Raw genomic sequence first — 13,519 nt, 5'->3', positions numbered from 1 at the left:
GAAAGAAAGAAAGAAGATCGTTAGAAGCAAAGAATTTCTCCTCGAAACAGGCTATAATCCAGCGACAGGTTGGTGGTCCGTTTGCATTTTCATCGAGACAAACTCAAAGGCCAAACAAAAGCCAGAGATTGGTTTTCAGCTGGCGGAATTTCCGTCTAACGACCGGCGAGAGAAAGGGAAATACGCGTTCGAGCGTCTCTTCCACAGGATGGTAGAAACATCTACCACGTTTATTCCATTTATCGTCGTGCAATCGTACGTCGATCGCTGTCTCGCATCAACTTTTATCGATATTAATTTAGCGATCAGCTCGAGTACGCGCGAACGAAGTAAGTAGCTACGTAGCAAGCAGAAAAAGCAAAAGAAACGAGTAGGTTGGTGTTTAAAACGCGACATATTCGATCGCTGCGAGTAGAGATGCGAGTAGCTAATAGTATATAGCTAGTGGAATAAAAGGACTGGCGACTAAAATCAAACACTGGTCGAACGAGTTTGAAACTTTCTTACTCTTAGAATCATTTTTCTCGATTATATCGAATATATACTATTTCGCTATTTTCACGCCTCGTCTAATTGCCCGCTAATAACCGGCTATTTCCCTTTTTTAAAGGCATAGAGTATACAGAGCGTACGGTTTAAACGGATCTTTACGATTGTCCTCGAAACTATTCGTAACAGCGGAGAATATTCCGAAAAAAGGTTCAACGATATCCAGACTGATGCAATTTCACGTCGATAATTAACAATGAAAATACTGTGCTATACGCGATTCGTTACGCTTTAATTCGATTTCATCTACTACGCTTTAATGATACATATTATGCTGATGTTATAAACCCGATATAGGATAGTAATTAAGAAATATATAGATAAAAGTAGCACGGGAACGTATCGCGTTATGGTGAAAAAATCCGTGTTTCCAGGACGGAACACGCACGTTTCTTAGCTTTCTTTTCGTTAACGATGCAAGTTTCTCTAATAGCGAATGCGTGCTTTTGGCCATTCCTATAAGACGATGCACAACGCAAACGCAACAAGGGACAGGGAAATGCATTAGAAACCGCATAGATGCGAGCTCGTGACTAAACTCTCTTAATCTGTTTCCGGTTGGCGCGCGCACACCTGCAGGAAAGTCCGTTGCTTTCTTTTGCGTGTTTAGCGTTTTCACACCTGACAGGAAAATGTCGTTAAAAGTTTTGTCGCCTAAGCTCCAACTACTCGGCGTTCGATCCGCTTCCTTCCGGTCCGTTCCAGTCAGAGCCAATCGGTGAAACTTCTCAAGTCCGATGACGATAGAACGATGCAACTTTTACTCTTGACTTTTAATTAACTCTTGATAACGCGCGACGACTACGATATTTAAGAGGACAAAGCAAAGACAACTTGGAATCGACAGATAATGATAGAAGAAAAGTTGCTTCTACGCTACAATTTTATAAAATCGTCGAGTTCGATGTTTATTTTCGAATATCGCAAACTTGCCTTTTAAGTTTCTCGTATTCGTTTTTTACTCTTAGACGGTTTAGATAGACAGTTTAGATTTCGATAGAGATATTAAAATATTAAAAATATTAAAATATTTAGTAACAACGTTATTAGGATAACGTTAGAATCGAGCGGTATTTAAAGCGTCGACGGATAAAAGCAAAGCTATACGCGTAAAAGCAAAGCTGCGATCGAAATCGATTCCTTTCTAGCCACAATTTCCTATTTCTACCGTGGATGCGAATGACAGTTTTTTCAAAGGTTAGCCCTCGTTCGTTCCGTTTAAACGAAATATCAGTCACGACTGTTTTCGCCGCCGGTGAAAAATCTACGCCGCGTTAGAAAGTTGCGCGGCAGGAATGAAAAATTTCTTATAAAACCGTGACGATCGCGTAAATCGTTTTTACGGACTTTTAAACGAGACTCGATGCCAAGAAATCTGTTCGATTCGAAGAAACCGTTGGTCTCGAAACGCGAGAAACTCCTACGCGAAACGTATCGTCCTCGACGATATCGTCTGTAACTACATCGGTCGCGGAGCCAGAAACGTTCGCTTTTTGGATCGTGAGAGCCGAGCCTCATAGAATATTCGAATATTCTACGCAATTTGTATTTAATAATCGGCAATTTACGGGAATGGAATATAGAAGCTGCGGTCGAAATGAAACTTTCCTACAACTATAATTTACGTTGGTCGAGTGGAAGCCACGATTCAGACACGATTATCGTTCGATTCGATTATAATAAAGAAAAGTAAAGCACGATTGTCTCGTTTTAAATCCGTCTATGACACGATCGATACCCCATCTTTCCCCTTTTGATCGCCCTTTCCTTTTATTAATAATCTTTGGTATTAATCTTTGATCCTTTTCATTATACCTGTTATGCTGCCGCTTATTATTATTATTATTATTATTATTATTATTATTATTATTATCATTATTATTATTATTGTTATCATTATTATATTATACTTTTCTCCCTCAACGGTTAAATGTCTGACGCTGTTTCCGTCCCTGTTGGCAACGTACCTTGTGCGTAAATCGTACGGAGATTGGCGAAAATTGTTACCGATCGAATTCCGTTCGGAATCGGCAAAAGCAGCCGCAAGGTGCGAGATACGCGACAAGGTCGCGCAACCAGGCTAACCAGGCAAGAAATTATGCGATATTTATCCTTTACGGTCGTACCGAAACACGTTTCTCTTTCCGTTTCAAAAAGCGATTAGGAACTGGTATATAAATGTTTCGACATCGGCTGTGCCTAATGACCGATTCTAAATCGAAATTTTCATTCTGACGATATCGTTTCTCATTTTTTATCCATTTCTCGAGAACGAGTGGAATTTCGCGACAATAGAATTATTCTACTTTCGAGATGATAAAATCATCGAGCCACTTTCGAATCGCTGCTCTATTTTCCACGTATTCGCTGAATAGGCTATGTTTTATCGACCATGTTAATACTTGTTACGTAAAAGATAATTTCGAAAAAGAAAGCGATCGTTCATTTCGATGATTTCGACTTGTCTAATAAGATATTAGCGACAGGAATTAACGCGATCGTAAAGAACGAAATGAAAATAGACGAGGAGAGATGGACGTGCAACTGATGCACGGAGCAAGATGCATGGAGCAAGAAGGATATACGCGGATGAGTTACTGGTAATATTTTCCGATCGATTTCCAATGCCGTGGAATATGAACGAAGGAATAAGAACGATGTCAGCGCATTGTGTAAGAAACAAGGTAAAGATAGAAAAAGGAGAACAGACTGGTTTTTCATTCGACGCGATAGTTAAACGAGAGTTGACCTCGACGAAGGACGGAAGAATCGATCTTTGGCTTGTAAGATCGCCGCGTATTGCGCCGCTGGATTTTCCTCGCGAACAACGTTAAAGGAAACGATCTACCAGGTAAGATGAACGCGTATCGGCAAATAATACGACAAATTCGTAACGCAGCCTTATCGAAGCCTTTCGTTCGATCCGATATTTTATTTGTTTGATATTTCCTTCGGATAGAACCTTTCGCACCGTTGTTCGCAACGCGTCGTTCACGCGGAACATTATCCACGATTCGCCAAAACCTTATTTTCTAATTCTCGTAATACTTGATAATTAAACAAATTTAATCTCATTCCACTCGTATTATGTAAGTTATGAATTGCACAAGAAACTTTTCTCATATTTTATTCTACTTTTATTTTTTCCTACTTCTCGCAACTGTCCTGCGCACCTGCTCCATGAATCTTTAATTCGTATCATTCCAATTGGCTAATCATATATCACGAATCTCTATTTAACCATACCGATTTAATTTTCCTGCACGCCTAATCATTTACTTCTGACAGCGTAATTTAGGTAATTTATAAAATAAAAGTAACGAGTTTTAATTAACATATTTTATGCAAAACGTACGACTCGATAGCAGACCGTAGACGATGCTCGAAAGTTTCTATAATATAAACGAAAAATTATAAATTAATAGATGCACAAGTTGGTTGCTAGTAGAGCTTGGCAAACTTCATTTGGAATTTAAATAAAATGTATAATAGTTTCGCGTAGTTTCGATCTTTTAATTGCAATTAAGCCTATAATCGAACGAAATATCGGTTTGTTTACGGTATCGGTTATGGTAACGGCCATTTCAAATATCATTATGCATACGTATCTCGACTTTTTAAGCGCAAAATAAATAAAGCAAATGGTAGTTAAAATAATTATATCTAAGTTTGAAATAGTAAACGTTCAAGTTCGCTTACTGCCATTTAAATTATATAAAAAGAGAAGTTTCCGAAATAAAAGACAAAAATGTGAAAGCCTGCCGCAAGAAACGTTGCTGCAAACTGTTACGAATAAATGGAAATAGAGCAACTTAAAATACGAGAAGAGAAAAGTAGCGTGGCTGATTGGGAAACGTCGAGACAGATTTTTTCGCAAATAGCTAATTATACGTGTAACAAATCTAAGAAACTAAGAAACTACTAAACCGCACGATTAGCAAGTTGGAAGGACGTTGGAACTAGCTTAACAAAAGCGTAGACACGCCTGGTCGACCTAATCGACCAATTACGTATTATTATATTAGTCGATGCGTGTTCGATTAAATTTCAGGCTTACGGTATAAAATATATACACAGAAGCGGAGAAGCAATTTGCTTAAGAGGTGCTTGAAATTTTGCTGGTACCTATTTCCAAGGCGGAACGATCAAACGTACGCGATTAAAAGCACTGGATAGTTGGCGTAATATGGCACGTTGCGCTTCGAACGAAAACGTTGGAACATACCGAACGAAATAAAGAGAGGCAAATGGTAGCGAGGCGCATCTTTCCATAAAATAGCGGATATCTTTCATTTGTTCCGGCAACTGAGCCCGAGTTCCAGCAACGGACAGTGGATTTCAATCCGTTTGAAAATTCTATTTCGCCGATTACGAAATGCCGACAGCGTGCGGCATCTGGTATCTGTGTCGAGGCGAATTCCAACATCGATTTTCCCCGAGCTAATTTGGATTTCATGGAGGAGCATAAAGGATATAGAGGAAGAGGTCGATGGCATTCTGCCGCGGCACGCCAGAGTTACGCGGCGGTTAACCGATGAAAATTCAGGACTAACGTTCCTTGAAAACCGTGAGAATATTTTCGGCTGGCCAACGCGTCGCGACTCAGGCCCGATAACAATCTCGATTTTAATTTCCCCGAGGATCCTTTCGATTTTCATTCGGTGGAGACACATACGTGTACGCTCGTCTATGTGCAAATATATACATTGTAAATTCCATCGCAGATCCATTGTCCAAAGAATGGCAAACGTTTCTAATCGATACGAATCACATTTTGTACGCTGTAAATATTCAACCACGAGACCGCAACTTTTCCCAATAAAAGAATATAAATAACCTGATATTCGCTAAAGATATACGAGCTTCGACCCCCGTAACATCCTGACTTTATTATTATCTGAAACTTGTTCGTTGTACGATTCGTTAATTCGATCATATTCTACCGTACAATTTGCTTTGGCATAATTTAGCATTAGCCATGTGTCACCGATGCCGTGAGTTTACGTTCTATACGATTCGTTCGAACTGCAAATTCATCGATTTAACGAAAAATCAATATACATCGTGTATAGCCGTATAACGAAACATAGCAGGCTAGCGTTAAAAATGATCTCGTTACGTATCGTGGCTTATCGATACAGGGGAAAAAGCGTATAGCTTCCGCTGAATATCAAAATTTACCAACGCAATCGCGATAGTCGTGTCTCGTTACGGTACTGATCAAATTTCAAAATGCCTCGATAATTTGTAATATAATAAAAAGCTTCTACGAGTATTGAAATACTTTTGTGAGCTAATGAACGTAAATTCGTTGTACCCCGACAAGTTCTTATTTCGACACCTGCAACTTGTATCTAAATTTTTGTCCCAGCTTTTTCGAACACCCTGTATATGTACCTGTATATATGTATATGTATATATACATATAAACACAGTCGGTCCGTTACGTATGTTCACGTGTACGTGCGCGTACATCTTTAAAGACGGGACTAACTAACGTCTAATCGGCTGGCCTAACGACCCAACTAACTATACGGGATACGCAACAACACTGGCCAGCAGCAGCAACAACATCTTCGCATAACGATCCGCGGCTTACTGCCTGTTAGTCATCGCTGAATCATGATCCGGTGATACACGACCCGCCATCCCAGGCAAAAAAAAATACGTGGAGGACTTACGATACACGTGGTAGATACACCCTGCAGTTTGTCCTTTCAAGCTACTTCCGTACGTGTACCGGTCACTTATCTTTCGTCGGAGCCGACGATCACGATCACGAACATTTGTAGCCTGTCTCTCATCGGGCGAACAACTTGGCGACCGATTACCGCCACATATTTCTTATCGTTTCCTCGTTTCTTAACATTCTACCTGCGGTAATTTCTTTTATTCGTCAACGATGTAACTTAATATCTCATCCATTTCGATGATTTTTTAATAAGTTGACTATGAGGTAGTAGCGACAGTTTCTCGCAAATATATCGTAATATCGGAAATAAAATATTTCTTTTTATTCATTATCGACGATGATTTATTTAAATGGATTGTACAGATGTTGATTAAACGGAAGAACGATGGTTGTTTAACCTGAACTAATCACGGTAATAGACAATCACGATTTAGACAACTCTGTCTCTCTCTCTCTCTCTCTCTCACGCGGACCACGCTCTCACGACAACGCAACTAGCACTCTTCTCGATTCACACCTTCTGGCTTCTCCACTCACACTGCCCGTTCTAGCATCCCTTTGTCTTTTCTTAGGACCCCCACGGACGTGTTCCGCAATCCCTCGTGGCCTAGGTCACGTAGGCCTTTTCTACGAAACTATTCGATCGAAGGATCGACGACATATCGATGGGCCCGATAACGCTGTGACGTCAATCCATCTCTGAGACCAGATGTGTGCAAGTTCTTACCGCGTAACCTTAATAACCTCAAGGATCCACCATAAACTTAAACTTTTAGTTTATTACCCCTGTAAATGTTATTGATTTATGGATGGTCCTAACGAGAAAGCTGATTTTCCCGATATCTTCTAGGCCTTTTGTCCCCGATACTATAATACAATATTATTTTATCGGAAAGTCCGTATAATAAGGCCGACCGTCAGTCACATCTACTGGAAGAAAAGAGACTCGGGAAAAGGTCACATACTACAAATTCAACGAAATCGGACAAGTGGAGTTGGAACGATCTCGGTATTTCAATAGGGCATGTATAGTCAAATATTCGTTGAATAATATGCTATCGATACGACGTTTTTATCTTTCTTAACGATCTTACGATTTAAGCATTTTGTCCGCGAAAATTTGTAATGAAAATTCAAAGACGCGCATACGGTTGAAGATTCGCTTTCTTTCTATCTCTCCTTCTCTCTTCCTCTGGCCCGAGTACTCGTAATTTTTTAATAATTCGACGTACCGTCAATTTTTTAAACGGCAATTTAACTTTTCTCTCGTTCGTCTACACGTACTATGATACACGTACGTATGATGCAAACTATATATATCTAAATAAACTAAATATAGAAATACGATTCTGTTATAACGTCTTCCGTTATAATATAATATAATATAATTTGATAACGTTTCCTCTCGTTCCTACTGATTCCACTGATACTACCTATCGCGAAGCTGTCACGATTTCAACAACGTCAAATAGCTATCCAATTTGGGGTATAAAGAGATCTCTTTACCTGTGATCGTTGTTACGAAATTATATATTCCAAAGTAAAATCACTCGTTCCGAAACGAGTAGCCTTACTGCACTCCGTTACAAATTAGCTATCGCGAGTTTCACCGCGATCTTCTTAATACCGATTTCAAGAAGACGTGAAAAATATGGCGTCGAAGCGAATCGAGATTGCCTTTGAGACAATGCGGTCGCTTGAAGTGAAAAGGCGCGCAAGTACGTACGAGGAAAAACTCGCAACGCTTAGCAATTTCAATTTACACAATTTGGAGACGCAGCACGGTAGCAACGGTAGAGGGAAATTGTTATCAGCGACGAGAGCCCCTAGTGAAATAAATTAACGCGTACGAGGTCGATGGCAAACAGCTTCATCGTGTAATCGAGAAAAATACGTAATACAACGTGCCGTGATGCTACCGCCTGTATCCGTTGGTGGGTCGGTCGTTAATGCATAATGCACCGAGCGCACCGTGCGTGTACCAGCTACCAGACACGATCGTTTTCCCAATCGTTGATGGAAAAAAATTCGCGCGACTATTAGATCAAAGGACGGTGGTCGCCGCGGCAACGCAAATTATGTCTCGCGGCATCCGACGATTCACCGAGTCCAGTGATTTTCACCCTACGATATATCCGATTTTTTCTCGCCTCTCCGCCACAGGAAAAAGACTTTAAGAGTTCCGTGACTTTGCTACTCGTTTTTTCGAGAAAACTGGTAGAACTTGAACTTGCGCACAGTCGTTACGTACGCGTACCGTGAAAAGTGGAACATGCGTGTGTATGAGTGAAGAAAGATCGAAAGGTTTGCACGCGATAGAAGAAAAAGGTAGTATCGCGGCGAACCAGTCGAACGGTAATCTCTTTTCTTCCTATTTATCCTTCCTTTTTCTTTTTTTTTTTTTTTTTCTTTTTTTCCGACACCGCACATCTCGTCCGAATCTACTCCGTCCGAAAAACGAGCTACGCCTACGATGAAATCGCGGTACGATAACGTTTCCTGTCCTGAAAGGGTAACGTGTATCCTATGGTAATTACGCTGTAAACGCTCGGCACCTGATCAGTGGACGGAAACACGCCGTTTCTCAAGTCCGCCTTACGAGCTACATCGAATACATAAACGGAGATTGATCGGAGTATGCGTGTACGATGTACGTTATACACGTAGTCTGCGATATTTTTCATGATACTGAAAAACCGTGTATGAAAAATACAACCGATTAAACGTGTTTTTTGATCAAAGACGCGTAATTTTTATCAATTTAACGAACAATCGTCTACTCTCGTTATTGAGATACGATTCGAACCGTGAATTAGCGAATTGTGAGATCGATAACTATTCTAGGAAATTGTGATTCGTCTCTTTGCAAAGAGCATATCATGTATATACGTGTACGTGTACATGTGTATCTGTGTGTATATATATATAAGCGTGTACGTATAGGAGGCGTCTATCGCCTTGTACTTGGCACGAAAGGATTCGATCGCTTTGAAAAGGAAATCTTCAAGATCGATTCGTATCCGGTGGAACAACGGAAATCCGATGGATGAAACAGAGTCGATTGATCCTACAAGTCCTCGAACATTTCAAGATAATGGGAATCGTATGGATATTGGAAATTTAAATATAACAGGGAAATAAGCGAAACGAGCTTATCGGACGACCTAATAGCGATTTGTAGTATAGTTTCTTGTTTCGTAAAAAAGATCGTACATGGAAGTCGATAAAATCTCGTATAAAAACATTAGAAAGGAAACGATGTGACGGTATAATTTGTACAACTCGTGGTTATATGTGAACATGTATGAATACATTAAAAAAAAAAAAAAAAAAAAAAAAAAGACTCGTCTAAAAACTCGTCAAATTCTGTAATAAAAAAACTCAGAACGTGAAATATATTTAAAAGCTATATTATTTTAAAGGTATGGAGAAAGGCACAACGTTCTTTCGATTAAAATTTTCACGTAGCATTTACTACTTTTTCTACTCGGATAATTTAGTCGGAATTCGAGATACGGATACGAGCGTGCAATACGAAGTAAAATGATAGTTTAAAAATATACCGGTTCTTTTACGTTATTCCATTTGCCAAGGTTCCTGGGCTCCTGTATTTGAGACTCGCATTACGAGTGGACGTTACGAATGGGTCAAAGCCACGATAAAGGAGCGGAGTACGGTCTCGTGACGTCGAAATATTGAAATTAGAACGTAACGAGTATCGATATCTCCGCGTCCGATGTTAACATCGCGCATTATATTTATATATTTCGTTTATCGATCTAAAATCGCTGATTTTTCTCGTTTCCTTCGCTTGGTTAAAACGTGGCGCGTCGAAAATATTAATTTGGACAAGTTGATAATCGAAGCACAGCTGTAGGAAAGCTACGCGTTTAAATAAAAATTGTTCTATCGATCTTGCGATAAAATTTTTTCTGCTACCAGACTAGTATCGAGCAAGTGGCACGCCGGATTAATAAGCAACAGTTGGATACGTCAGAGCTCGGTTGTCGACAAAGTCACGCTGTACCGGTTTAACGTTAAAATATTCATTAGGCGTAACGATTGGCCCGATACTTTCTGCGTGGTTCTACGTGGTTCCACGTGTGCTCGATACACGTGTGCGTGGCGTAATATAACCGGCGAGTAGAACGATGATAACGAGCAAGAATCGTGCTGTACTACAATCGGAAATGTCATTTTTCTGCGCTAGTACGCGCCATTTTACGACGATACGCGATATTTACGATGGCAATTTGTTATTTGACAGCGAGGCACGACGAAATGAATTTCATTATTTCGTAGAATTAGAAGAAATTAAGATTCTACGCTGATAACCGATATTATTTTCCGAATATTTTCTTTCGATAGTGTCCGATCTTGGTTAAGCTGTTTAAACGGGCGGATCAGGTATTATTCTTACAAATCGATGAAGCGGACGTTTCAGGCTTTGATGAAAAACCAGGCTCGTCTCTATCTCGTCTATAGATGTGAAAGAGTTGGTCGATCCAAACTAATATCGTTACGCCGGTTATATCGCGCGGAAAAGATAATCGACGCTTTCTTCTCTCGGTTCGGATCAGACAACGAACAGGAGAATCGAGAGACCGTGAGCTTGGCGTGAAAAACCTCGATAAAAGAGAAAGCCATTGAACCTACGCCAGCTACCTGGCGTTCGTAATCCCGTGGAACGTAGATTCGCGTAGCTCGCAGCAATTACCGAGATCGTCTTATTAATTTGGCGCGGCTGAGGAAAGAAGCGATTAATCGCTAATGGGTCTGGACGATGATGTCGGCGACGAAACCAAATTCATTTCGTTGCGCCTAGTAGGGAGAACCGTCGCAAGATTGGGAGGGGGGGGGGGGAGACAAAGAGGCGAAAAAGTCGTGGGATTAAACGTTCGATAATTGAATCTATCGTTACAAGAGTACGAGGTTTTCTCGCCGGTCGTAATGACCGAGCTTAATGACTCGTGTGATCCAGCGAGAGAATCGAGAGACCTTCTTCCGTCCCCACGTTCTTTCGTGTCACTGCGGAAAGTTGAAAACCCGGAACGCGGCTTAGCGTGCACAAGGAGGATTTTTCCTTCGGGGAAAATAAATTATCATACTCATTCTGCTAAAACGATTTGGTTAATCGCTCTACCATAGTCGTTTAATCCTAGGTGATGTAAATTTTAATTACACTTTTTCTCGTAAAAGTTAATCGTCGTATTAGAAGATTCGAATCGTATGCGTTCAACTGGGATAGTAGTCACGCGACCACACATGTTCGCAGAACTATCTCCGCTATATTATCCACCAATTCTTCATATACGGAAGAATTTTAATTGCTAGCCGCGTAATTGTCTCGCACAGATGCTTCGCGGCGCTCTACAGGCGGTCAATTTTAAATAGAAAATTTCTAATTGCTTCTATTAGCAACTAATGCACGCGATTTACCATGTTTTACTCGATTTACGCGATTAAGCGTTAAGCTTGAAAAATTAGCAAAACCGTGGCGATTGCAACTTTGTGTCAACAAAATCTTCCACCTTCTCGCAGAGACTGTACGTATGGAAAACTTGCGTTTCGTGCTCAGCTGTGTCATTAACTCGGTATAAATTACGCTTCGTTAACACGAACGGTAGATTATACGCGCTATCTGGGATTTCACAGTTTCTTTCTTATACTTAAATAACGAATCATCCCTATTAAAACGTACGCACTATATAAAAATATGAAATTCTTATATAAAAACCGGAAGACTCTGCGAAAGAAAGTTTTAAACCAAACCCATCGTTTTACGAGAAAACATTTTTTCTCGAAAAAGGAATCGAATAAAGAAATAATAAGAAAATGTTTGGAAATGTACGTAAGATGGGAGAAGGAAACGTTGCTTGTGATCATATACCTTTCTTCGAGATAAGAAACTTTGTATAGAAAGCGGTGAAACGATGGAATCGGTGGAAGTTGATCGAGCCGACGATATTTTTCTCTAGTATTTCGCGGCACGCGAGAAATAGCGAGCATAACTGTTGCGCAAAGTCCTTGTCTCGTTGTCAGTCTACCGTAAACTTGACTTTACGAGCATCGCACGGCCACGAGTCAGCTTCGACGCGTAGCTTTTTCGCGGTTTCCTCTGCATTTTGCTTCGTCTCGCCAGCCTAACGGTTCTCCGTTTCAACCTGTCGAGCTTGTTGCAGCGGCCGGAAGGTCGAATCCCTGCCGACCTACTGGCTATTTTTCTTTTTTTTTTCTTTTTTTTTTTCTTTTTATATTCTCGGTAAGTATGCCACGGAAAAGCGCCAGCAATTTCTTCGCGGCGCTATAATATAGCAGCGTCGGAAATTCCACCCGAACACCAGGTCCGCTAGAGCTACGTTATAATGCCGAAACGGTACGACAATACGGTACGACGATACGCTATGACGATACAGTATACGATTCAGGCTACGACGAAAACGAAACGGCAGAACCCTTTGGCGCTTTGTGTCTCGGCGAAAATTATCGCCGATGCCTCGATACGTCGAATTCCACGGATTCTATCGGAGATGTACGAACGTCAGCGGCGATTCATCCACGAGACCGACTATCCGAGAATGTTTCTGTCCTTGGGATTCCGCGAATCGCGGATCGGTATCGGCCCATTCCCTTTTACAAATTCGCAGAAGAGTTTCTAGCCAGATTTTGTTCTGCGCGTTTCTACTCCAATTTTATTTAGTTTACGAGTACACGAACTAATTAGAAATAGACACGAGTTTCACGCTCGATACCGACCGATACCGATATGTACGTGTACATAGAGCGAGAATTTCGTCGTGGCAAAGATAATCATTGGATCGAGCAATCCTAACGATCAGCAGCCTCTACATACACTTACGTATAATATGTACATACGTGTAAGCATCTTTATATTTGTGCGAACGAAACGAGGTGTCGTTTTTTACTCGTATGCAAATATCACGCGCGTATCACGTACAACGTATTATATCGTGCGATTTTATACACATTTCCTATCCTTCGACGCACCAACGGATTTCGCGTTTATAGAGATTCCTATATTCATATTATGTATCGATTCGATCTTTGTTAGGTTACGTTGCGTGGTTGGGGCTTGGTAATCCATTCGCATGCGTTGCTCCAGCTGATAATATTCGCATTTGTATTCAAGCGAAACAAATGCATTAAAGATGTTGCGTATATTCTATTGTTTTCGGTTAATATGGTTCGTTTGTATTTATCATTCGATGAATTAAAATTCTTCTTTGTTTTGTATCGCGTTCGGTCTTTGTACGTACT

General features: G+C 40.6%; 1 protein-coding gene across 6 annotated transcripts in view; it reads right to left on the bottom strand.

The window, feature by feature from the left end:
- Positions 1 to 13,519, bottom strand: part of LOC126927398 (protein starmaker) — a 63,251-nt gene that overhangs the window by 36,818 nt on the left and 12,914 nt on the right. The gene's annotated exons all lie outside the window — the stretch shown is intronic.

The sequence above is a fragment of the Bombus affinis genome, chromosome 2, assembly GCF_024516045.1.
Source record: "Bombus affinis isolate iyBomAffi1 chromosome 2, iyBomAffi1.2, whole genome shotgun sequence".
Lineage (NCBI taxonomy): Eukaryota > Metazoa > Arthropoda > Insecta > Hymenoptera > Apidae > Bombus > Bombus affinis.
Note: the sequence above shows the minus strand (reverse complement) of the source record. Positions and strands in the feature narration are given on the sequence as shown.